General features: G+C 39.4%; 1 protein-coding gene and 1 pseudogene across 2 annotated transcripts in view; both read right to left on the bottom strand.

The window, feature by feature from the left end:
- The window catches only part of KCNH1 (potassium voltage-gated channel subfamily H member 1), a 479,177-nt gene that overhangs the window by 444,216 nt on the left and 11,227 nt on the right, over positions 1-23,734 (bottom strand). The window lies entirely within an intron of this gene.
- Positions 1,290-23,734, bottom strand: part of LOC125155049 (ribosome biogenesis protein NSA2 homolog) — a 34,227-nt pseudogene continuing 11,782 nt past the window's right edge.

Here is a 23,734-nt window from a genome sequence, read left to right as displayed (position 1 = left end):
CAGTGACATGCAAAAGAATGAACCTGGACCACTTTCTTACACCGTACACAAAAAGAAACTCAAAATGGAATGAAGACCTCAATGTAAGACATGAAGCCATCAAAATCCTAGAGGAGAAAGCAGGCAAAAACCTCTTTGACCTCAGCCGCAGCAACTTCTTACTTGACATGTCTCTGGAGGCTAGGAAAACAAAAGCAAAAAGGAACTATTAGGACCTCATCAAAATAAAAAGTTTTCACACAGTGAAAGAAACAGTCAGCAAAACTAAAAAGCAACGGAATGGGAAAAGATCTTTGCAAATGACATATCAGATAAAGAGTTAGTATCCAAAATCTATAAAGAATTTATCAAAATCAACACCCAAAAAACAAATAATCCAGTGAAGAAATGGGCAAAAGACATGAATAGACACTTTTCCAAAGACAACATCCAGATGGCTAATAGACACATGAAAAGTACTCAACATCACTCATCATCAGGGAAATACAAATCAAAACCATGATGGAATACCATCTCACACCTGTCAGAATGGCTAAAATTAACAACTTAGGCAGCAACAGATGTTGGTGAGGATGCGGAGAAAGAGGAACACTTTTGCACTGTTGATGGGAATGCAACGGCCACTTTGGAAAACAGTATGGAGGTTCCTCAAAAAAATTAAAAATAGAACTACCCTATGACCCACCAATTGCACTACTAGGTATTTATCCAAGGGATACAGGTATGCTATTTTGAAGGGGCACATGCACCTCAATGTTTATAGCAGTACTATCAACAATAGCCAAAGTATGGAAAGAGCCCAAATGTCCATCAATGGATGAATGGATAAAGAAGAGGTGATACACACACACACACACACACACACACACACACACACACACACACTAATGGAATACTACTCAGCAATCAAAATGAATGAAATCTTGCCATCTGTAGCAACGTGGATGGAACTAGAGTCTATTATGCGAAGCAAAATCAGTCAGTCAGAGAAAGACAAATATGACTTCATACATATGTGGAATTTAAGATACAAAACAGATGAACATAAGGGAAGGGAAGCAAAAATAATATAAAAACGGAGAGGGAGACAGACCATAAGAGACTCTTAAATACAGAGAACAAACTGAAGAGTGCTAGAGGAGTGTTGGGTGTGGGGGATGGCTAAATGGGTGAGGGGCATTAAGGAAGATGCTTGATGGGATGAGTACTGGGTGTTATATGTAACTGATGAATCACTAAATTCTATTGTTGAAATCAGTAATTGTAAAGTTACTTGTCTGAAACTGCTGTCAAACCAACAAGACCACATTTATGTACCCATCGATTTCAGGACTGTTGGTAACCTGGGCATATTTTCCCCCAAATAACCTTGTCTCCTTGTGTCACAAGGCCCAACTCACTTACGTTCACTTCAATGACAGTACCTTTCGTAAGAACACCCAAAAATGTATATAGTGAGGATGAGGGATTCTCTTTTATACCAACTATTGGCAGGCAAAAGGTGGCTTTCAATTCAGGATGTGTTACATGGACCTTTTTGAAAAGTAAGCCCACTGGCCTAATGAATTTTTCACATTTAGGTGGTTTTAGAGTAAAGCCATCTCCAACAAAGCCGACTTTAGTAACCATCCTCTTCCATGCTTTCTTCTTTCTCTTTCCTGTTCGAATAACTTTTAATACTTCTGTTTCTCCCTGGGCACGAACTTTGAGCAAAGGACTTCCCATTTTGCTGCTTTCTCTTTTCATTTTTGTTTAATCATGTTGGGAAGTACTTTAGCTTGGGACTGTCCCTCCCTGTCCAGTGCATATTCAGGTATTGCTCCTTGTGGAGTCTTTTCATCATTCTTTTGCTTGGTGTTTCTCTTTTCATGCATCTTGATAGTCTTTTTCATTTGTATTTTCTCAGAATGGCGCTGTTTATGGTGGAACTTAGCTTTCAGACCAATCATCTTTTTTGCCTTCTTTGAATGTTGATGAGCCTCTCAACCTTCTTTCTTTCTCTTTTTCTCATGGTAATCTAAATGATGGCCACAGTGCTTCCGGTGTAACTCAACATGTTCATTTTGTGGCTTGGTGATAGCGGCAGAGCCCCCTGGTGCAGCTACAGGGGCGCGAAGAAACTCTCAATTTTCTGGTCTTACAGACCCGTGAGCTCACTCCAAGCAACCCGCGATGGGAAAGAGACATTTCTAAAACGACCGACTCCAAAGAAAGCATGACACATCAGTTCCGAACCCAGGTTTTTTAGAGAGCTCTCAGGACTTCTTAAGTATTAGGGCTGGAACTGATGTAATTTTTCCATACAGGTCACACAGCCAGCTCAGAGTCAAGGCAAGGAGATATACGGAGCATAAATACTAGCGTGTTCATTAGGGCCTATGAAAGCTTCAGCCTACTACACTTGCCTTCCTTCCCACAACTGTGACTGGAGGGATGGGTTAATGGGGTCAAGCTGTCAAAGAACTTTGAGGCTTTAGTGTTAGATAGAGCCATCTAGGATGATGGAAGTTGTTATGAAGAGAAGACAGGAGCCAAAATCTTCAAGAATGAGGGGAGTAACCTTAAGATGTGAAGATACAGCAATGAGGATAGTCAGATAGTATCAATTCCAGAGAAAGGAGTGTTACATAAGGATGGAAAAGTGAAGGTCTAGAACATGGATGGCACTAGCAGAATGTTGATTGCTACAGGACTCTTTTTATGGAAATGTGAGAAGCAGCAGCCTCCATTCAAGTAATCTTTCCAAACTTATTATAAACAGTATTACTTGTCTTTGCTGCAAAAGGAAGTAAAATACTTTTACAAGGTTTCAGAGAAAGCATTGATCAGAATCCCTCCAAGGACTTAAGAATGCTTCTTTAAGTAATTGTCACATAAGCATGGTAGTGTGGCCCTCAAAGTAGTTAGAGTCTGATTTAGGGAGCAAAACTTGGAAAAAACAACCTAAATACACCAGTAATTGTACTTGGCTTCAGTAAATAGTACTTAAGAAAATAATTAAGTAACTCCAGGCAAATGATATATAAAACAAAACAAAACTCCATAAGGTAGTCGATTAACATACAAAAAGAAACATTTAATTGAAAGAGACAGAGACAGAGACAGAGACAGAGCATGAGTGGGAAAGGAGCAGAGACAGAGGGAGACAGAATCTGAAGCAGGCTGTAGGCTCTGAGCTGTCAGCACACAGCTGATGCGGGGCTCAAACTCACACAATGCAAGATCATGACCTGAGCCAAAGGCAGACACTTAACCGACTGAGCCACCCAGTCGCCCCCAAAAAGAAACATTTAAAAAATTGGCTCCTTTCTCATACATACTCACAGTTTAATATAAAAAACCTTTTTATATTGTAAAAAATGAAAGGTAATATGAGGATCAAAATATGAACTTTTCCTATTAAACATCATTTAGACTTACCAAACCTTTACCAATTAAATGTACTCACCAAGAACTACATGCCTCTTGTCTGCCAAAAACAAAGAACAAAAACAGAAGAAGAGGACACATTCTTCTCGGAGGCTGACTGAACCTCAAAAATAGTGCTGAGCAGGGTCAGGCTATGCATGCTAAGAAAATCAGAAAGAAAAAAGGCAACTTTTAAATACTTGCAAGAAGGAGGCGGTCCCATTTATGGGCTGATAAAATAAATGTCTTTCTCCATAGCTGGGTGTCAGAATAGCCGCGATTGGAAATCCCCACAGAGGAGGGTATCTCTAGGTGAGAGCCAGGTTTCAGTTAAGCCAAGACTTGAAGGTGAGTTCCCAGTCATAGTTTGAGATTATTCAAGAGTGTTTAATCTGTGGACTAGAAGTTCCTAAACATGCAGTGAAATGATTTGGAAAGAGGTGGGAAGTAAAGTTTAAGACTAGGCCAAGGACAAGAAACTTAGGTGTTGATTAATGAAAACAGGGATGAGGGGCCCCTGGATAGCTCAGTTGTTTAGGCAACTGCCTTCGGCTTGGGTCATGATCTCGCAGTTTGTGAGTTTTGAGCCCTGCGTTGGGCTCTGTGCTGACAGCTCAGAGCCTGGAGCCTGCTTTGGATTCTGTGTCTCCCTCTGTCTCTGCTCCTTCCCCACTCATGCTCTGTCTCTCTCTCTCTCTGCCCCTCCCCTGCTCACGCTCTGTGTCTGTCTCTCAATAATAAACATTTTTTAGAAAATGAAAACAGGGATGAGCAACAAGGTGAGTTTAATCCTTACAGCCTCTCTGAGGATGACAGGCACCTGACAGGCACCTGGCTCACCGTGCAGGCAGGCATCTCCCCAACCCCATCCAGGTCACCATGTAGCACCCTGAGCTTTGGGCACACCTCACTCAGCTTAAACTCCTGTTACTCCCCAGCAGCTCCCATTTCTGTTTATTAGGTGTCTATTCTCTCTGATGACCACAGTTCCTGATCTTCAGAAAAAGGTATTTTGGACATATAACCTATAGTTTTTATATTCTAGATTGCTTTTCTCTAAACGTTAATCATACATTTCTCATGGTGCTTAAAATGCCCTTATAAGAATTTCTCTGCAGATCCAGGATAATTGGCAAAGAAGTCACTGACGGTGATAGACTATACATAACTTGGGTCTGGATGTTGTAGGAGTCCTTTGCAGAATTCCCTTTGCTATTTGAAATGTAAATTTATTCTATCTATAAAGGCAAATTCAATTTCAATACAAAAATAGAATTATTTTCTAGGTGTAAAACTTACCATCTCTTTGATGCCCCCTACTGTGGTATCCTGTTAACCACAGAAATATATCAAAACCTGGAAGCAATCAGCAAAGTTTTAGGTCTCTAGAAGAATGCCTTTCAAAACCTGGCTCATTCTTCTTAAAACAAAAAAAAAATCTTTACTTAGTTCTCTGGGTTATAAAATGTGTGTTTTTTTGTGAAAAACCCTGCAAAAGAGTTTCAATCAAAAGTCAGAAGCTTGTTAAACCTTTTTTTCTTGAGTCTTAGGGTACAGTACATTAAAATGCATAAGAACAGGCAACAGATGAAGCTTTGTTCTTGAACAACCCCCTGGATGTCTGCAGACTTGATACTTAAAATTACCTTAATTCAAGGTTGGAAAGACTTTCTTCTTGTTTCAAAGCCCTTCCATATCAGCCTCTTACCAACATGTCTTAAGATGATATGATGACAAATGCAATAGAAACCAAGGAGGGTGGGGGTAATTAGCATTTCAAAGCAATTTCTCTTTCTAAAGAGCCTAAAATTTTTAAATAAAATGTTATTTTAAGACAAATTATCCGGGTCTCAAAAATTCTTGACATTGACCAAGAAACTCATTCTCCAAAAATTTGGGGGAAAACTCAGAAAATGTTCTGACTTCATTTAAAACGTATTATTATTTTAGGGGTGCCTGGGTGGCTCAGTCAGTTGAACATCTGACTTCAGCTCAAGTCATGGTCTCATGGGTTGGAGCCCTGCGTCCAGCTCTACACTGACAGCTCAGAGCCTGGAGCCTGCTTCAGGTTCTGTGTCTCCCTCTATCTCTCTGCCCCTCCCTTGCCTACTCTCTCTCTCTTTCTGTATTATTATTATTATTATTATTATTATTATTATTATTTTATATGCCTCAGATCCACCAAGATTTTGAAATAAATTTAATCATATAACATTGATTATGGCCGTGCTATACTTCAGAAGAATTTATACAAATGTGGAATGTGGCTCAGTATCTTTGTTGCCACATAATATTAAGATTGTTCTCAATAATAACAATTTTGTGGTTTGTAATACTCCCTTGGCAGTTTTGCCTAGCTTCCCATAAAAAAAATAAAATTTATTGTTGCCAAAAGTTTAGTAGTATCTTATATAGAAAAGGAATTTTGAAGTAACTTAGTAACTCCCAACTACAAATAAGCTACTTAGCAGTCAGTAGATAGTGGGTTTCTGAGAACTGGAAATATTTTTTTTCTGGTGAGTAGTAAAGCAGTCATTCAAATTTGGATATAAATGGGAAAATGTAGTTTTTCCAAACCTGAAACTTGTCATATTTTTCTTGGTGGTGAGAGGGAAGGACTAAATATTCTCTATCACTTAAAATAATTTTGAAGCTAATTTTTTTGGTGCTTTCAAAGAAACGCTACAGAGAAAGGTTGCATGATTGAGCTTAGTGCTACAATGAGGAAAATGCAAATCAGCAAAGAATACTCCACCTCACTAAAAGCTAGAAATCTAAGTCAGACCTAGGGCAGCATGACACAGTCTTAGGAACTCTGTTCTGGCCTCATATAAGGACATGTTGGATGTAAAGGATCAGTGTGGGGCCCTATTTCTGCCTGCAATTTATTGGATTCTCAAGAATTTGTGTGGTTGGAATTGAAATCCTGTTTAGAAAGGTTAACAGATTTAGGATTGTTTCCTCTAGGGAAGAGAAGAAGCAATCTCATGTCTTTATAGTCTTAGATTCTTTTGTGTAGCATTTTACAGTTTACGTACTGCTTCCAAATGCATTATCTCATTTTGATCATGACTAAGGTATTCACCAAACAGGTTAGATAAAAACAAAATAAAAATGACTTTTTCTGTTTTTTTAAGGTTTTATTTTAATTCCAGTATAGTTAACACATAGTGTAATATTAGTTTCAGGTGTACAACACAGTGATTCAACATTTCCATACATCACCCAATACTCATTACAACACATGCACTCCTTAATCCCCATCACCTATTTTACCCATCCCCCACCCCCCACAACTTCCCTTCTAGTAACCATGACTTTGTTCTCTACAGTTAGAGACTGCTTCTTGATTTCTCTCTCTCTCTCTCTTTCTTATTTTTTCCCCCTTTGTGTTGTTTCTTAAATCCTACAGGTAAGTGAAATCATATGGTATTTGTCTTTTTCTGACTTATATCACTTAGTATTATACTTTCTAGCTCCACCCAAGTCATTGCAAATGGCAAGATTTTGTTCTTTCTTTTGGCTGAGGAATATTCCATTATATATATATCCATTATGTCCAATAAATATTCCATTATCTCTATCTATCTATCTATCACTTCTTCTTTATCCATTCATCTATCTATGGACACTTGAGCTGCTTCCATAATTTGGCTATTGTAAATAATGTTGCTAGAAATATAGGGGTGCCTATATCCTTTCAAATTACTGTTTTCCTATTCTTTGACTAAATACCCAGGAATGTGATTATTGAATCATAGGGTAGTTCTATTTTTAATTTTTTGAGGAAACTCTGTACAGTTTTCCATAGTGACTGTACCAGTTTGCATTCCCACCAACAGTGCAAGAAGGTTCCTTTTTCTCTGCATCCTCACAAACACTTGTTTCTTGTGTTTTAGATTTTAGCCATTTTGACAAGTGTGAGGTGATACCTCATTATAGTTTTGGTTTGCATTTCCCTGATGATGAATGATGTTGAGCATCTTTTTGATGTTGAGATGCTTGCCATTTGTATGTTTTTGGAGAAATGTCTATTTGTGTCTTCTGTACATTTTTTAATTGGATTGTTTGTTTTGGGGGGTGTTGAGTTATAGAAGTTCTTTATATACTTTGGATACTAACCTTTTATTGGATATGTCATTTGGAAATGTCTTCTCCTATTCAGTAGGTTGTCTTTTAGTTTTGTTGATTATTTCCTTTGCTGTGCAGAGGTTCCTATTTTGAGGTCATCCCAGTGGTTTATTTTTGCTTTTGTTTCCCTTGTCTTAGGAGACATATCTAGAAAAATGTTGCTATGGGCAATGCCAGAGAAATTGCTGCCTGTGTTCTTTTCTAGGATTTTTATAGTTTTAGGTCTTGCACTTAGGTCCTTAATCCATTTTGAGGTTTCTTAGTGTATGGTATAAGAAAGTGGTCCAGTTTCATTCTTTTGCATGTAGCTGTCCAGTTTTCCCAACACCATTTGTTGAAGAGACTGTCTTTTTTCCATTGCGTATTCTTGCCTCCTTTATTGAAGATTAATTGACCATATAGTCATGGGTTTATTTCTGGGCATTCTGTCTCATTATATTGATCTATGTGTCTATTTTTGTGCCAGTGCCATACTGTTTGGCTTACCACACCTTTGTAGCAAACTTGAAATCTGGAATTGTGATACATCCACCATTGCTTTTTTTTTTTTTCAAGATTGATTTAGCTATTCAGAGTCCTCTGTGGTTCCATACAAATTTTAGTATTGTTTGTTCTGATTCTGTGAAAAATGCTGTTGGTATTTTGATAGGGATTGCATTAAACGTGTAGATTGCTTTCGGTAGTATGAACATTTAACAAACTTTGTTCTTCCAATCCTTTCTTTCATCTTTTCAGTTAAGTTTATTCCTAGGTATTTTATTATTTTTGGTGCAGTTGTAAATAAGATTGTTTTCTTAATTTCTCTTTTCTGCTGCTTCATTTTAGGTGTATATAAATGCAACAGATGTCTACACATTGATTTTGTATCCTGTGACCTTACTAAATTCATGTATCAGTTCTAGTAGGTTTTTGTTAGAGTCTTTAGGATTTTCTATATATACTATCATGTCATCTGCAAATAGTGAAAGTTTTACATCTTCCTTACTAATTTGGATGCCTTTTATTCCTTTCTCTTGTCTGATTGCTGTGCCTAGGACTTCCAGTACCACGTTGAATAAAACTGGTAAGAGTGGACATTCTTGTCTCATTCCTAGAGGAAACAATCTGTTTTTTACCATCGGATATGATGTTAGCTGTGGGTTTTTCATATATGGCCTTAGAGGTATGTTTCCTCTAAACACTAAATTGTTGAAGGTTTTTATCATGAATGGATATTGTACTTTGTCAACTCCTTTTTCTGCATCTATTGAAATGATCATATGGTTTTTATCCTTTTCTTATTGATGTGATGCATCACTTTGATTTATTTGAGAATTCTGAACCCCACTTACATCCCAGAGATAAGTCTCACTTGATCTTAGTGGACCTTTTTTTTAAAGTAGTCTACACACCCAACATGTACCCCAATGCAGAACTTGAACTCATGACCCCTGAGATCAAGACCTGAAGCTAAAACCAAGAGTCAGACGCTCAACTGACTGAGCCACCCAGGCACCCCAGTGAATCATTTTTTAACGTATTTTTGAATTTGGTTTGTTAATATTTTGTTGAGGATTGTTGCAACTACAGATATTGGCTTGAAGTTCTCTTTTTTTGTAATGTCTTTACCTGGTTTTGGTATCAGGATAATGCTGGCCTCATAGAATGAATTTGGAAGTTTTCCTTCCTCTTCTATTTTTTGGACTAGTTTGAGTAGAATAGGTATTAAGTCTTCTTTAAATGTTTAGTAGAATTCACTTGTGAAGCTGTCTGGCCCTGGACTTTTGTTTGTTGGAAGTTTTTTGATTACTGATTCAATATCATTACTGGTAATCAGTCTGTTCAAATTTTCTAGTTTTTCCTGGTTGAGTTTTGGAAGGTTATGTTTCTAGGAATTTAACCATTTCTTCTAGGTTGCTCAATTTGTTGTCATATAGTTTTTCATAATATTCTGCTATAATCCTTTGTATTTCTGTGATGTCAGTTGTTATTTCTCCTCTTTCATTTCTTTTTCTTAATTTTATTTTTTATTTTTTAAATTTACATCCAAATTAGTTAGCATATAGTGAAACAATGATTTCAGGAGTAGATTCCTTAATGCCCCTTACCCATTTAGCTCACCCCCCCCCCCACAACCCCTCCAGTAACCCTCAGTTTGTTCTTCATATTTATGAGTCTCTTCTGTTTTGTCCCCCTCCCTGTTTTTATATTATTTTTGTTTTCCTTCCCTTATGTTCATCTGTTTTGTCTCTTAAAGTCCTCATATGAGTGAAGTCATATGATGTTTGTCTTTCTCTGACTAATTTCACTTAGCATAATACCCTCCAGTTCCATCCATGTAGTTGTAAATGGCAAGATTTCATTCTTTTTGATTGCCGAGTAATACTCCATTGTGTATATATATATATATATATATATGTGTGTATATATATATATATATATATATATATATATACCACATCTTCTTTATCCATTCATCCATCGATGGACATTTGGGCTCTTTCCATACTTGGGCTATTGTTGATAGTGCTGCTATAAACATGGGGGTGCCTGTGTCCCTTAGAAACAGTACACCTGTATCCCATGGATAAATGCCTAGTAGTGCAATTGCTGGATCATAGGGTAGTTCTATTTTTAGTTTTTTGAGGAACCTCCATACTGTTTTCCAGAGTGGCTGCACCAGCTTGCATTCCCATCTCCTCTTTCATTTCTGATTTTGTTTCTTTGAATCCCCCCCCCACCCCTCTCTCTTTTGATGATTCTGGCTAAAAGTTTATCAATTTTGTTGTTACTTTCAAAGAACCACCTCCTGGTTTTATTGATCTGTTTTATTGTTTTTTAGTTTCTTTTTGTTTGTTCATTTTTTTTGGTATTGCTTCTATATCATTTATTTCTGCTCTAATCTTTATTATTTCCTTCCTTTTACTGTATTTGGGTTTTTTGTTGTTGTTGTTGTTGTTGATTTTTTAGATCCTTTAGGTACAAGGTTAGGTTGTTTGAGGTTTTTCTTACTTCCTGAGGAAGGTCTATATTGTTATAAACTTTCCTCTTATAACTGCTTTTGCTGCATCTCAAAGATTTTGGACCATTGTGTTTTCTTTTTCATTTGTCTCCATGTACTTTTTTATTTCCTCTTTGATTTCTTGGTTGACTCATTGTTTAGTAGCATGTTATTAAACCTCTATGTTTTGAGCTCTTCCTAGATTTTTTTCTTGTGGTTGATTTCTAGTTTCAGAACATTGTCAGGAAAGATGCATGGTATGACTGATCTTTTTGAATTTGTTGAGATTTGTTTTGTGGCCTAATATGTGATCTGTTCGGGAGAATGTTCAATGTGCACTTGAAAAGAATGTGTATTCTACTGTTTTAGGATGGAATGTTCTGAATATATTTTTTAGGTCCATCTGGTCCAATGTGTCATTCAAAGCCTCTAATTCCCTGTTGATCTTCTGTTTGCATGATCTGTCTATTGATGTAAGTGGGGTGCTATTATTGTATTATTATCAATTACTTCCTTTTTTAAAACCTTATTTATTTATCTTGAGAGAGAGAGAGAGAGTGCAGGGAAGGGGCAGAGAGAGAATCCCAAGCAGGTTCCATGCTGTCAGTGCAAAGCCCGACATAGGGCTCAAACTCATGAACTGTGAGATCATGACCTGAGCCAAAATCAAGAGTCTGACATTTAACTGACTGAGCCACCCTGGTACCCCCGATTATTTCCTTTATGTTTGTCATTAACTGCTTTAAATAGTTGGGTGCTTCTTTGTTGGGGGCAGAAATATTTACTATTGTTAAATCTTCTTGCTGGATTGTTCTCTTTATTATTAAATAGTATCCTTCTTCGCCTTTTGTTACCCTCTTTGTTTTGTACTTTGTCAAATACTTTTTCTGCATCTATTGAAATGATCATATGGTTTTTATCCATTTCTTATCGATGTATCAAATTGATTTGAGAATGTTGAACCACACTACATCCCAGAGATAAATCCCATTTGATCTTGGTGAATCTTTTTTTTTTAAATTTTGTCCAATATAAGTATTGCTACCCCAGCTTCTTTTAACATCCATTTGCATGATAAATGCTGCTCCATTCCTTCACTTTCAATCTGCAGGTGTCTGTAGGTCTGGAATGAATCCTTGTAGGCATGGGGATGGGTCTTATTTTTTATCCATTCTATCACCCTATGTCTTTTGATTGGAGCATTTAGTCCATTTACATTCAAAGTGTTATTTACAGGTATGTATTTATTGCCATTTTGTTATTGTTTTATAGTTGTTTTTGTAGTTTGTTCCTTTCTTCCCTCGCTCTTTTCTCTCATGATTAGTAGGCTTTCTTTAGTGATATACTGGGATCCCTTTCTCTTTATTTTTTGCATTTCTATTACTGGCTTTTGATTGGTGGTTACTATTCTGCATATAGTAGTCTATCTTAAGTTGATGGCTGCTTAAGTTTGAACCCATTTTTTACATTTCTCCTCCCCATATTTAAGTATACAGTGTCATACTTTACATCCTTTTATCCTGTGAGTCCTTTGACTGATTTTTCAGGTATACTTATCATTACTACTTTTGTGTTTTCTACTTTCCTTATTCTTGATTACGGTCTTTCCTTTTCATTCAGAGTCCCCTTTGACATTTCTTGTAGGGCTAGGTCAGTGGTCATGAATTTCTTTAACTTTTGTTTGTCTGGGAAACTCTTTACCTCTCCTTCTATTCCAAATGATAGCCTTCCTGGATAGAATATTCTGGGCTGTAGATTTTTTCCTTTCAGCCCTTTGAATATTTTCATACCATTCACTTATGGCCTGCAATGTTTCTGCTGAAAAATCAGCTAACAGCCTTATGGAGTTTCCCTTGTATGTAACTGTTTTCTTCTCTCTTGGTGCTTTTAAAATTCTTTCCTGGAGCACTTGGGTGGTTCATTAGGTCAGGCATCTGACTCTTGATTTTGGCTCAGGTCATGTTCTCACAGTTCGTGGGATTGAACCCCACATTGGATTCTGCGCCAACAGTGAGGAGCCTGCTTGGGGTTCTCTCTCTCTCTCTCTCTCTCTCTCTCTCTCTCTGCCCCTCCCCTGCTCACATGTGTATGTGTTCTCTCTCCCTCTCTAAATAAATAAATAAACAAACAAACAAACAAATAAACTTAAAAAAATAAAATTCTCTCCTTACTACTTTTTGTCATTTTAATTACTATGTGTCTTGGTGTGGACCTCCTTGGGGAGATTTTGTTGGGCGTCTCTGTGCCTCCTGGATCTGGATTTCTGTTTCTTTCCCCAGATTCAGGAGGTTTCCAGCTATTATTTCTTCAAATAAATTTTCTGCCCCTCTTTTCTCTTTCTTCTCCTTCTGGAGTCCCTGTAATGTGAATGTTATTACACTTGATGGTATCACTGAGTTCCCTAAGTCTATTCTCATTTTGCATAATTTTTTTCTCACCTGCTCAGCTTGATTACTTTCCATTACTCTGCCCTCTAGGTCTCTGATTTGTATTTCTGCTTCCTCTAATGTACTATTTATTCCATCTAGTGTATTTTTAATTTCTTTGATTGTGTTCTTCATCTCTGATTGGTTCTTTTTTAATCTCTTTGTTATGGGTTTGCAAATGTCCTCCACTCTTTTCTCAAGTCCAGTGAGTATCTTTATGATCATAATTTTAAATTCTCTATCAGACATATTACTTATTTCCATTTTGCTTAGATATCTTGCTGTGATTTTTGTCTGTTTCTTTCATTTGGGACTTATTCTTTGTCTCCACATTTTGTCTAACTCCCTGTGTCTTTTTCTCTATGTTAGGAAAGTCAGCTATGTCTCCTGCTCTTGAAAATAATGGCCTTATTAAGAAGAGGTTCTATAGTGTCCTGCAGTGCAATGTTCCCTGTTTACTGAAATCTGGCTCTTCAGGTGTGTCTCCTATGTGCATGTGCCCTGCTATTGTGGCTCAGCCACATTTTTCTTCAGTCCTGTTATCTGCAGTGGCTCTGTTTGCCTCTTGTGGTCAGTGTTTAGTTCCCTGTGGTGTTAGTGGGCCAGTCTGGAGCTGCCTTGGTTTTGAGTCAGACTAAGCATTTACCAGAGATGTGGTACCACCAAACTGCAGGGTATTTTCCCAAAGCCCAAAGGCTTTCCTTATTGTGCGAGGCTTGCAGTCAGACCAGTTGTCAGCCTTCAGCACACTGCTGAGGCTTCTGACTGGTGTGTGTGGTTATCTTCCCCTCTCTCCAGGGCAGGAGTCATCTTGGAGTGGTGCTAGGCAGTGAGGGGCTGCTTGCACACTGCCAGGTGTGTGGCACCTCCCTTGATGGGCTCCAGCCAAGAACATATTGGAGGGAGCAGATCTGCAATATGCGGGAAGTGGGGGGTGTTGGGCAGTGTAGCAGTCCAGCGGTATTAGCAAGGTTTGGGCCACTGGCCCTCTGTGGGAGTGGCCCTGCAGTTTCAGGACTGAGACAGGCTTGGCTGGAGACAAGCCTTGACTGAAACACAGCACAAGGGGACAGAGAGGAATAGGGGACTGGTGTTAGCAAGTTAGGTAGTGTCAGCACTAGGGTGGTTCCTATAGGTGGCCATGTGTTTATGCTAGGGGATAAGGGAGGAAATTGGCCCCTGCCTGCTCCTTTACTCCTGGAGAGGTCTCCCAAGGATCTCTGCCCCTTTGGGACATGCTCTGAGATGAGTAAACTACTCTCCCTCCTGTACATCCCAGGCATTTTTCAAACTGCTGCTTCTATGCTGTATCTCCATGGACTATTTTTCGTATTGTCTCTTTAAGGGTGGGGAGTCAGTTTCCTTTTGACTTTCCTGGCTCTCCCAGAGCTGAGCCTGTTGATTCTAAAATCCAGGTTTTAAGTCCTACTGGTTGTAAAAACTCACGAAATTTGGCCCCTCTGGTTTTCAAAGCCAAATGTTATGAGGATTCATTTTCCTGTGTGGGCTCCTCAGTGTAAGGGTATGTTTCTTTCCCCTTTCCATGCCCACAGTCTCCCTCCCTCCCAGGGACAGTGCTGCAGGTCCATTTAACTTCCAATCTCCGCTCTTCCTACCCTCTCCGATATGGCCTCTTCTCTATATTTAGTTGTGGCATTTGTTCTGCCTTGTCTTCAGGTCATTTTCTGGGTTATTCACTGGTATATTATCTAGTTGTTATCTGTGGAACAAGATGAGCTTAGGGTCCTCCTACTCTGCCATCTTCTTTTTCATTGTTTTTTATTCTAGTAAATATTAAGATGTTTAAAGGCCAAGAAGAAGAGGCCAAATGGAAAGGGAGATACTAAAAATACAGAAAAAGTGAAGTAGAATAACCTAATGATGAAGATTCCAAGGCTTTGCACATACTGTTCCGCTCTTACCACAGACTCCCTTCCATTTACTCCATCTGGCCATCTACCACTTGTTCAGATCTCAATTCAGAAATCAAGTCCTACAAAAAATCTTACAGAATCCCCACTCTGTGTTTCCAAAGCGACTGAGGCTTATCCTACCATATTTAATGGCCTTGTCGACTTGTTAGACTCCCTCACTAAAGACCAAGTCTAGTTAATCCTTGTAACCCCCAACCTTAGTCAGAGGACTTGGTGCACCCAGTAGTAGGTTCTCAAAGTTTGCTGAATACATACTTTAGACAGAGAGAGAGAGAGAGAGAGAGAGAGAGAGAGAGAGAGACATTTGGCCTTGCAGCCATAAAAACAGGATGGAAACTTGTTTTTCTTGAAGGGAAACACTTCAAACCATCATTTTAGTGGTTTCAACTAAGGTAGGTAAACTTACAACTCTGTTATTATATCTGAAGGCTGAAAGAGAAAATATAAAAAGAACTAACTACTCTACAGTTTAAAATAACTAGTAGAGGGGTACCTGGGTGGCTCAGCTGATGGAGTGTTTGACTCTTGGTTTCAGCTCAGGTCATGATCCCAGGGTTGTGGGATCAAGCCCTGCTCCAGGCTCTGCACTGAGTGGAGACTGCTTGGGTTTCTCTCTCTCTCTCTCTCTCCCCCTCTGCCCCTTTCCCCTGCCTTTGCTCTCTCTCTCTCAAATAAAAAATAAGTAGGGGTGCCTGGGTAGCTCAGTTCATTGAGTGTCTGACTCTTGATTTCGGCTCAGGTCATGATCTCACAGTTTGTGGGATCAAGCCCTGTGTCAGGCTCTGCACTCACAACTTGGAGCCTACTTGGGATTGTCTCTCTTCCTTGCTCTCTGCCCTGCTCACATGTATGCACATGCTATAAATAAATAAATAAATAAATAAATAAATAAATAAATAAAATGTTTAAAGTAACTAGTTGATTCCAATAGGGGGTGAGCTGTGGAAAGCAACCCATTTCAAATCAAATGTAACCAGAAAATATGTTCTTCTTCTTTATGGCTTTAGATTTACTGTCCCAGAGAATTAATGTTTGTTTTTGGACAATATATTGTTATTATCATTATTTTTATTTGAGAGAGAGAGAGTGTGTGTATGCATGAGTGAGTGAAAGTGGCAGAGGGAGAGAATTTTAAGTAGGTTCCACACTCAGTGCAAAGCCCAGTGTAGGGCTCAATCCCACGACCATGGGATCATGACCTAAGCCGAAATCAAGAGTTGGACATTGAACTGACTGAGCCATCCAGGTGCCCCGAGGGCAATATATTATTAATATAACATTTATTATTTCACAGTTCATGTGGGTCAGGAATCACAAAATGGCTTGGCTGAGTCCTCTGAGCCAGGGTCTCTCACAAGGCTGCAATCAAAATGTTGGATGGGGCTATACAGATCTTCCTTGACTTACAATGGGATCACATCCATATAAATCCATCATAAATTGAAAGTGCCATTAAGTTGAACATGCATTTAATACAACCAACTTACCAAACATCATAGCTTAGCCTACCTTCATGCTCAGAACACTTACATTATACTATAGCTGGGCAACATCATCTAGCAGGAAGCTTATTTTATAATAGAGTGTTGAATATATCATGTAATTTATTGACTACTGTACTGAAAGTGAAAACCAGCCTGGTTGTTTGGGTACAGAATGGTTGTCCACCCTCATAATTGCCTGACTGACTGGGAGCTTCAGCTCACTGCCTCTGCCCAGTGTCATGAACAAGACTGTACTGTATATTGCCAGCCCCAGAAAAGATTAAAATTCAAAATTTGAAGTATAGTTTCTACTGAATGCGTGTGTGTTGCTTCCATACCATTGTAAAGTGAAAAAATTATAAGTAAGTTGGGGGCTGCCTGCAGTCACCTCAAAGATCAGCTGAAGGAAGAATGTGTTTCCAAGCTCACCCATCTGGTCATTGGCAGGATTTAGCTTCTCCTGGACTATTGCACTGAAGGCCTCAGTTCTTTGCAGACTGTTGGCCAGAGGCCTCTCTCAGTTCCTTGCCATGTAGGCTTTTCTATAGGGTATCTCACAACATGGCAGCTGGCTTCATCAGAATGCACAAGAGAGAAGAACCAGAGAGAATGTGTGAGCAAGATGGAAGTCACAGTCCTTTCTAACCTAATCTTGGAAGTGGCATCTCATCACTTTTGCTGTATTCTATTGTTAGAACCAAGTCACTGGATCCCACTGACACTCAAGAGGAGGGGATTGTACAAGGGAGTGAATATCAGGATCACAGATCACCAGGAGCCATTTTATTTTATTTTATTTTATTTTATTTTATTTTATTTTATTTTATTTTTCCAATATATGAAATTTATTGTCAAATTGGTTTCCATACAACACCCAGTGCTCATCCCAAGAGGTGCCCTCCTCAATACCCAATACCCACCCTCCCCTCCCTCCCACCCCCCATCAACCCTCAGTTTGTTCTCAGTTTTTAAGAGTCTCCTATGCTTTGGCTCTCTCCCACTCTAACCTCTTTTTTTTTTTCCTTCCCCTCCCCCATGGGTTTCTGTTAAGTTTCTCAGGATCCACATAAGAGTGAAACCATATGGTATCTGTCTTTCTCTGTATGGCTTATTTCACTTAGCATCACACTCTCCAGTTCCATCCACGTTGCTACAAAGGGCCATATTTCGTTCTTTCTTATTGCCCTGTAGTACTCCATTGTGTATATAAACCACAATTTCTTTATCCATTCATCAGTTGATGGACATTTAGGTTCTTCCCATAATTTGGCTATTGTTGAGAGTGCTGCTATAAACATTGGGGTACAAGTGCCCCTATGCATCAGTACTCCTGTATCCCTTGGGTAAATTCCTAGCAGTGCTATTGCTGGGTCATAGGGTAGGTCTATTTTTAATTTTCTGAGGAACCTCCACACTGTTTTCCAGAGTGGCTGCACCAATTTGCATTCCCACCAACAGTGCAAGAGGGTTCCCGTTTCTCCACATCCTCTCCAGCATCTATAGTCTCCAGATTTGTTCATTTTGGCCACTCTGACTGGCGTGAGGTGGTATCTGAGTGTGGTTTTGATTTGTATTTCCCTGATAAGGAGCGACGTTGAGCATCTTTTCATGTGCCTGTTGGCCATCCGGATGTCTTCTTTAGAGAAGTGTCTATTCATGTTTTCTGCCCATTTCTTCACTGGGTTATTTGTTTTTCGATTGTGGAGTTTGATGAGCTCTTTATAGATTTTGGATACTAGCCCTTTGTCCGATATGTCATTTGCGAATATCTTTTCCCATTCCGTTGGTTGCCTTTTAGTTTTGTTAGTTGTTTCCTTTGCTGTGCAGAAGCTTTTTATCTTCATAAGGTCCCAGTAGTTCATTTTTGCTTTTAATTCCCTTGCCTTTGGGAATGTGTCGAGTAAGAGATTGCTACGGCTGAGGTCAGAGAGGTCTTTTTCTGCTTTCTCCTCCAGGGTTTTGATGGTTTCCTGTCTCACATTCAGGTCCTTTATCCATTTTGAGTTTATTTTTGTGAATGGTGTGAGAAAGTGGTCTAGTTTCAACCTTCTGCATGTTGCTGTCCAGTTCTCCCAGCACCATTTGTTAAAGAGACTGTCTTTTTTCCATTGGATGTTCTTTCCTGCTTTGTCAAAGATGAGTTGGCCATACGTTTGTGGGTCTAGTTTTGGGGTTTCTATTCTATTCCATTGGTCTATGTGTCTGTTTTTGTGCCAATACCATGCTGTCCTGATGATTACAGCTTTGTAGTAGAGGCTAAAGTCTGGGATTGTGATGCCTCCTGCTTTCGTCTTCTTCAAAATTACTTTGGCTATTCGGGGCCTTTTGTGGTTCCATGTGAATTTTAGGATTGCTTGTTCTAGTTTCGAGAGGAATGCTGGTGCAATTTTGATTGGGATTGCATTGAATGTGTAGATAGCTTTGGGTAGTATTGACATTTTGACAATATTTATTCTTCCAATCCATGAGCAGGGAATGTCTTTCCATTTCTTTATATCTTCTTCAATTACCTTCATAAGCTTTCTATAGTTTTCAGCATACAGATCTTTTATATCTTTGGTTAGATTTATTCTTAGGTATTTTATGCTTCTTGGTGCAATTGTGAATGGGATCAGTTTCTTTATTTGTTTTTCTGTTGCTTCATTGTTAGTGTATAAGAATGCAACTGATTTCTGTACATTGATTTTGTATCCTGCAACTTTGCTGAATTCGTGTATCAGTTCTAGCAGACTTTTGGTGGAGTCTATCGGATTTTCCATGTATAGTATCATGTCATCTGCAAATAGTGAAAGCTTGACTTCATCTTTGCCAATTTTGATGCCTTTGATTTCCTTTTGTTGTCTGCTTGCTGATGCTAGAACGTCCAACACTATGTTAAACAACAGCGGTGAGAGTGGGCATCCCTGTCGTGTTCCTGATCTCAGGGAAAAAGCCACCAGGAGCCATTTTAGATGGTGACTACCACCACAGTGTATTCATGTTTGTCTCTTCGTGTACAGCAGGAGAGCAACAGTTGTGCAATTTATACTGATAGTTACATCAAAGAAAGGACCCAACTCACAAGTTCCAACCTATTTTGGACCCACTAGGAGAGCCGGTGTGTCAAATCTCCCCACAGCTGTGCACCAAAGCAAAAAGAAAAAAGGGGGAAAAAAAGTATCTGTGTGATTTGACATCCCTCACCAGGCTCTGAAACTACAGGGCATCATTTCAGACTAAATAATGCAAATTTAGGGGCGCCTGGGTGGCGCAGTCGGTTAAGCGTCCGACTTCAGCCAGGTCACGATCTCGCGGTCCGTGAGCTCGAGCCCCGCATCAGGCTCTGGGCTGATGGCTCGGAGCCTGGAGCCTGTTTCCGATTCTGTGTCTCCCTCCCTCTCTGCCCCTCCCCCGTTCATGCTCTGTCTCTCTCTGTCCCAAAAATAAATAAAAACGTTGAAAAAAAAATTAAAAAAAAAATAACGCAAATTTACAGAATAGTACAAATAGTACAAATGAGTCAAGAAGTATGAATCCAGGGAGCCACCACCATTCTTGGTTTACCAAAAGGTTGATAAAACTTTCATAGGGAAGAATTAAAAAATGAGGCTGATAAGAAGAAAGGTACTATCTTACCCTAATTCACCAGGAAACAGAGCCTGAAACAAAGGCTTAAGTATAGATTCTTTATTGAGGAGTGTGAACCAGGAAGGAGGATCAAGGGATGTGGGGGAACAGGGAAGACAAAAAACCACTGCAAAGATGCATTATCAAGTTGGACACTACTGTGGGTGATTTACTGTAGGATCCACTGGGGCTTCCAAGGAGTTGCCTGAGATACATCTCCAGGCTGTTAATTAGAGATAAAATGGGGGTAGTATTTATCAGTTGGATCCCATTCCCCACTGCTCAAAGATCCCCTCCCCAAAGCCATGAGTTGCGTGGCTCAGTACTCCTGAGTTGCATAAGCATGAGAACCACAGTAAGTTTCTACACTGTTCTTCACTATGGAATCATCAGACAAAGCCCAGGTGGAGAGTGAGAAGCAAGCTCCATGGGCCTGATGTGAGATATTGCCAGGTTGCACCTAGAGGAAGCTGAAAGAATATGCAGAGAATTGGTTGCCACAGCAGGAGCTGGAATAAAAGATAAGTGAGGCCAAGACACTCTGAAATGGTTCACAAGAAGTTTCACAAGAGGTATCTGATACAGAAACAAATCTGAAAGCTGCATAGTCAGTGTAGGTGACTCTAGTTATGGGAATCCCTTTCTGAAAAACCTAAGTTGTTCAACATCTTAGTTTGGGCTTCTTAAAAAGCAAACTCTTGGGTGCAAGGCTTTGGGTGTAGAAAGTTTATTTGTGAGGTGATTCTAAGAAGCACAGAAGAAGACTTGGGAGAAGTGAGACAGAAAAGGGAGAAAAGCCAGCAAGTGTGCTTTATTGAGTGGCGTTAATGAATGGGTTAGCAATGAGTGGTTTTCCATTGTTAATGAGTAGACAACTAGGACTCAATCCCACAGAGAATCTTCTGAGAAACCAGGTGGGACAGCACAGAATCATCCCTGTGGTGGTGAGGTAGCTGGGGCATTTATTCACCCACCCCAATCCCTATTGGTTGAAGATTGCCCCCAAAGGTGTAACTCCCCCTCCACACTTGTGTGTTACATACCTGCTGTAGCAGAACAACCTCCCATGTGACTGAAGAGACCCTTCAAGCAAAGGAAAAAGACATGGAGGCTTGAGGTAAGAAACTGTGTGTGTGGAAACCATACTCACAGTGAACTTAAGCCCAGGGGGATATGAGGCAGGATACTGACAGTGTTTGCTACAGATAGTTTTCCTTTGGATTCAGGGAGAAGCCCATTCAGTGCAGAGTTCTGGGCTTTTCTCTTCCACATTGCAAATCCACTTTTAAAATTGGCCCAACGCATCAGTAAAGAGATTCATGTGTATTTGCAGTCTAACTGATGATCCTGGATAAACTGGAGTGGTAGTCTTCCCCAGTCTCATGTCTTCCCTGAAGGATACCCTGTCCCAGATTTCCTCTCAGGGACCAGCAGTACAGAAAACAGTGACACACAGCTGACTAGGTACCTAGAAAAGAAACTGAGTAGGCAGCTTAAGGGCAATGTGAGTCCGAACTTCCCCATGATCTCTACACTGACCTTTGGAAGGGGAGGGAAGGTAGAGGCTTGGACTATAATTTGGTGGCTTAGTGTTAATAGCTTATGGTTGAGTGAGAGGGTTGGAGTCAGAAAAAAAGGTCATCTATTAAAGTGGAGAAGTGAGTAGTAGAGATGGAGAAATGAAAACAGTGGAGAATATCTGAAATAGCCCTTGTTGAGAATGAGAAAAGGAGTGGACTTTAAACAACAGGATTGTTGGGAGGTATGGCAAGTCATATTGAACTCATGCCAGTCAGTCACCAGACTGGCATTTTGCCCAGTGGCTTAATTCTCTTGAGCCAGGCTCAAACCCAGGTACAGATTTATAAAAGTGGGTGTCACCTCAGTGTTTTCTCTTGTACTGGGTTACACCATTCAATATAATCTGCCCAACTGGTTATAGATTTTTGCATCTAGTTCACCTGTAAAGTGGAGAAGCATAGGGCTTTAAGTTCCAGGATTATGTTTTTGATCATTCTCCCTCCCCCCCCCTTTCATATGCTTATGAATCCCTAAAAGCAACTGACTATAAATTACTCATCTATGTGTTCCAAATATCTCAAAATTATGATGGGTAAATGTTTATGAAATCATGATGGAATGAATTTTAAAGACTCTGGGTTTATCAGCTAGTGTCTACAACATCTCTGTTCTTTCAAACTAAGAAACTGTGAAAAAAAATAGAAAAAAACTAAGAACCAGGAAAGCCTTTTCTGGTTTATTAATAAAACAGGAAGAAAAAAGGGGCACCTGGGTGGCTCAGTCAGTTGACTGTCTGACTTCGGCTCAGGTCATGATCTCACTATTGTGAGTTTGAGCCCTGCATCAGGCTCTGTGCTGACAGCTGAGAGCCTGGAGCCTGCTTGGGATTCTGTGTCTCCCTCTCCCTCTGCCCCTCCCCTGCTCGCTATCTCTCTCTCTCTCTCTCTCAAAAATAAATAAACATTTTTAAAAAAGGAAGAAAAAGAGAAGACTGAGTCTGAAAACCCAACAACTTAAGACCTTTCTTAAAACACAGCTTTCACTTTATAAGAGAAATTGTTAAAGATGTAAAACATTTGGTTGGTAAAAGCAATGTATGCATATTTATATTCCATTCTATTTCACAAGGATTTTAAATAGCTTTATGTGTGTTTGTAAAAAAAAATATACAATCATATAAGACAAATTTTGTGTAGAATAGTATTATTCACAGTGAGGTATTAAACCCCAAAGAGTATTCAGTGGTGGATTGGGAGTTCACAAAACCACAAGATAAATATGATATATCTTCCAGAAACAAGAGTGTTACAATGATTTTTCTTCCTGAAGGAGGGTGGGGAAGGAGTAACCTAAGAGGTAGATTGGGGTCGATTACTATTCTAGGAAAGCAAAGCATAAAAAGGCTGTGATGGTTAATTTTATGTGTCAACTTGAGTGGTCCATAGGGTGCCCAGATATTTGGTCAAATATTTTGAGTGTTCCTTTGAAGGTGTTTCTGGGTGAGATTAACATTTAAATCCTTAGACTGATTAAGCAGGTTGCTCTCTCTAATGTGGGTGAGCCTTGTCCAGTCAGTTGAAAACATAATAAAACAAAAAGGCTGACCCTCCCCTGAGTAAGAGAAGCCTATGTCAGCTAACCACCAACCAATCCAGACACATGAGCAAACCCTGCCAAGAATTAGCCATGATACCCAGCTGAGTCTAGCATAGATCAGCTGACCCTAACCAATATACACCATTGAGCGAAAATAAATGCTTAGTGTTGTGTGCCCCTGAGATTTTCTTGTTGTTATAATGCAGAAACAGCTGACTGGTACACATTTATGTCTGCCTCTATTGGGTTGACAATATAATCTGTATTGCACTGGGTTACAAAAGGTTTGAAAAGCCACTGGTCTAGTAAAGCACCCCGTTTCTCCTTCATTCCTTGCTATTTAATAAGGCTTAAAGGAAGTTCCTATCTAGAAGTGGCTTCTTGCAGTAACAGAGAATGAAGGTAAACACAGAGAAAATAGAGCTGAGAGATGAGAAATGAGATGTGTACTTGAGTGTGTGTGTGTATGTGTGTGTGCATGTGTGTGTGTGCGTGTGTAGGTGTGAGAGAGAGACAGAGAGACTTAATAGCAATAAGGGTCCATTGCAAGCCCTGAGAGCCACAAATTTGGCCCATGCTAAATAGAATCACATTATTCTGATAACCAAAAGTAATGAAATCAGATCAAGATGTAGCTAAGACACCCTG

This window comes from Prionailurus viverrinus, chromosome F1, assembly GCF_022837055.1.
Source record: "Prionailurus viverrinus isolate Anna chromosome F1, UM_Priviv_1.0, whole genome shotgun sequence".
In the NCBI taxonomy this organism is placed as follows: domain Eukaryota; kingdom Metazoa; phylum Chordata; class Mammalia; order Carnivora; family Felidae; genus Prionailurus; species Prionailurus viverrinus.
Note: the sequence above shows the minus strand (reverse complement) of the source record. Positions and strands in the feature narration are given on the sequence as shown.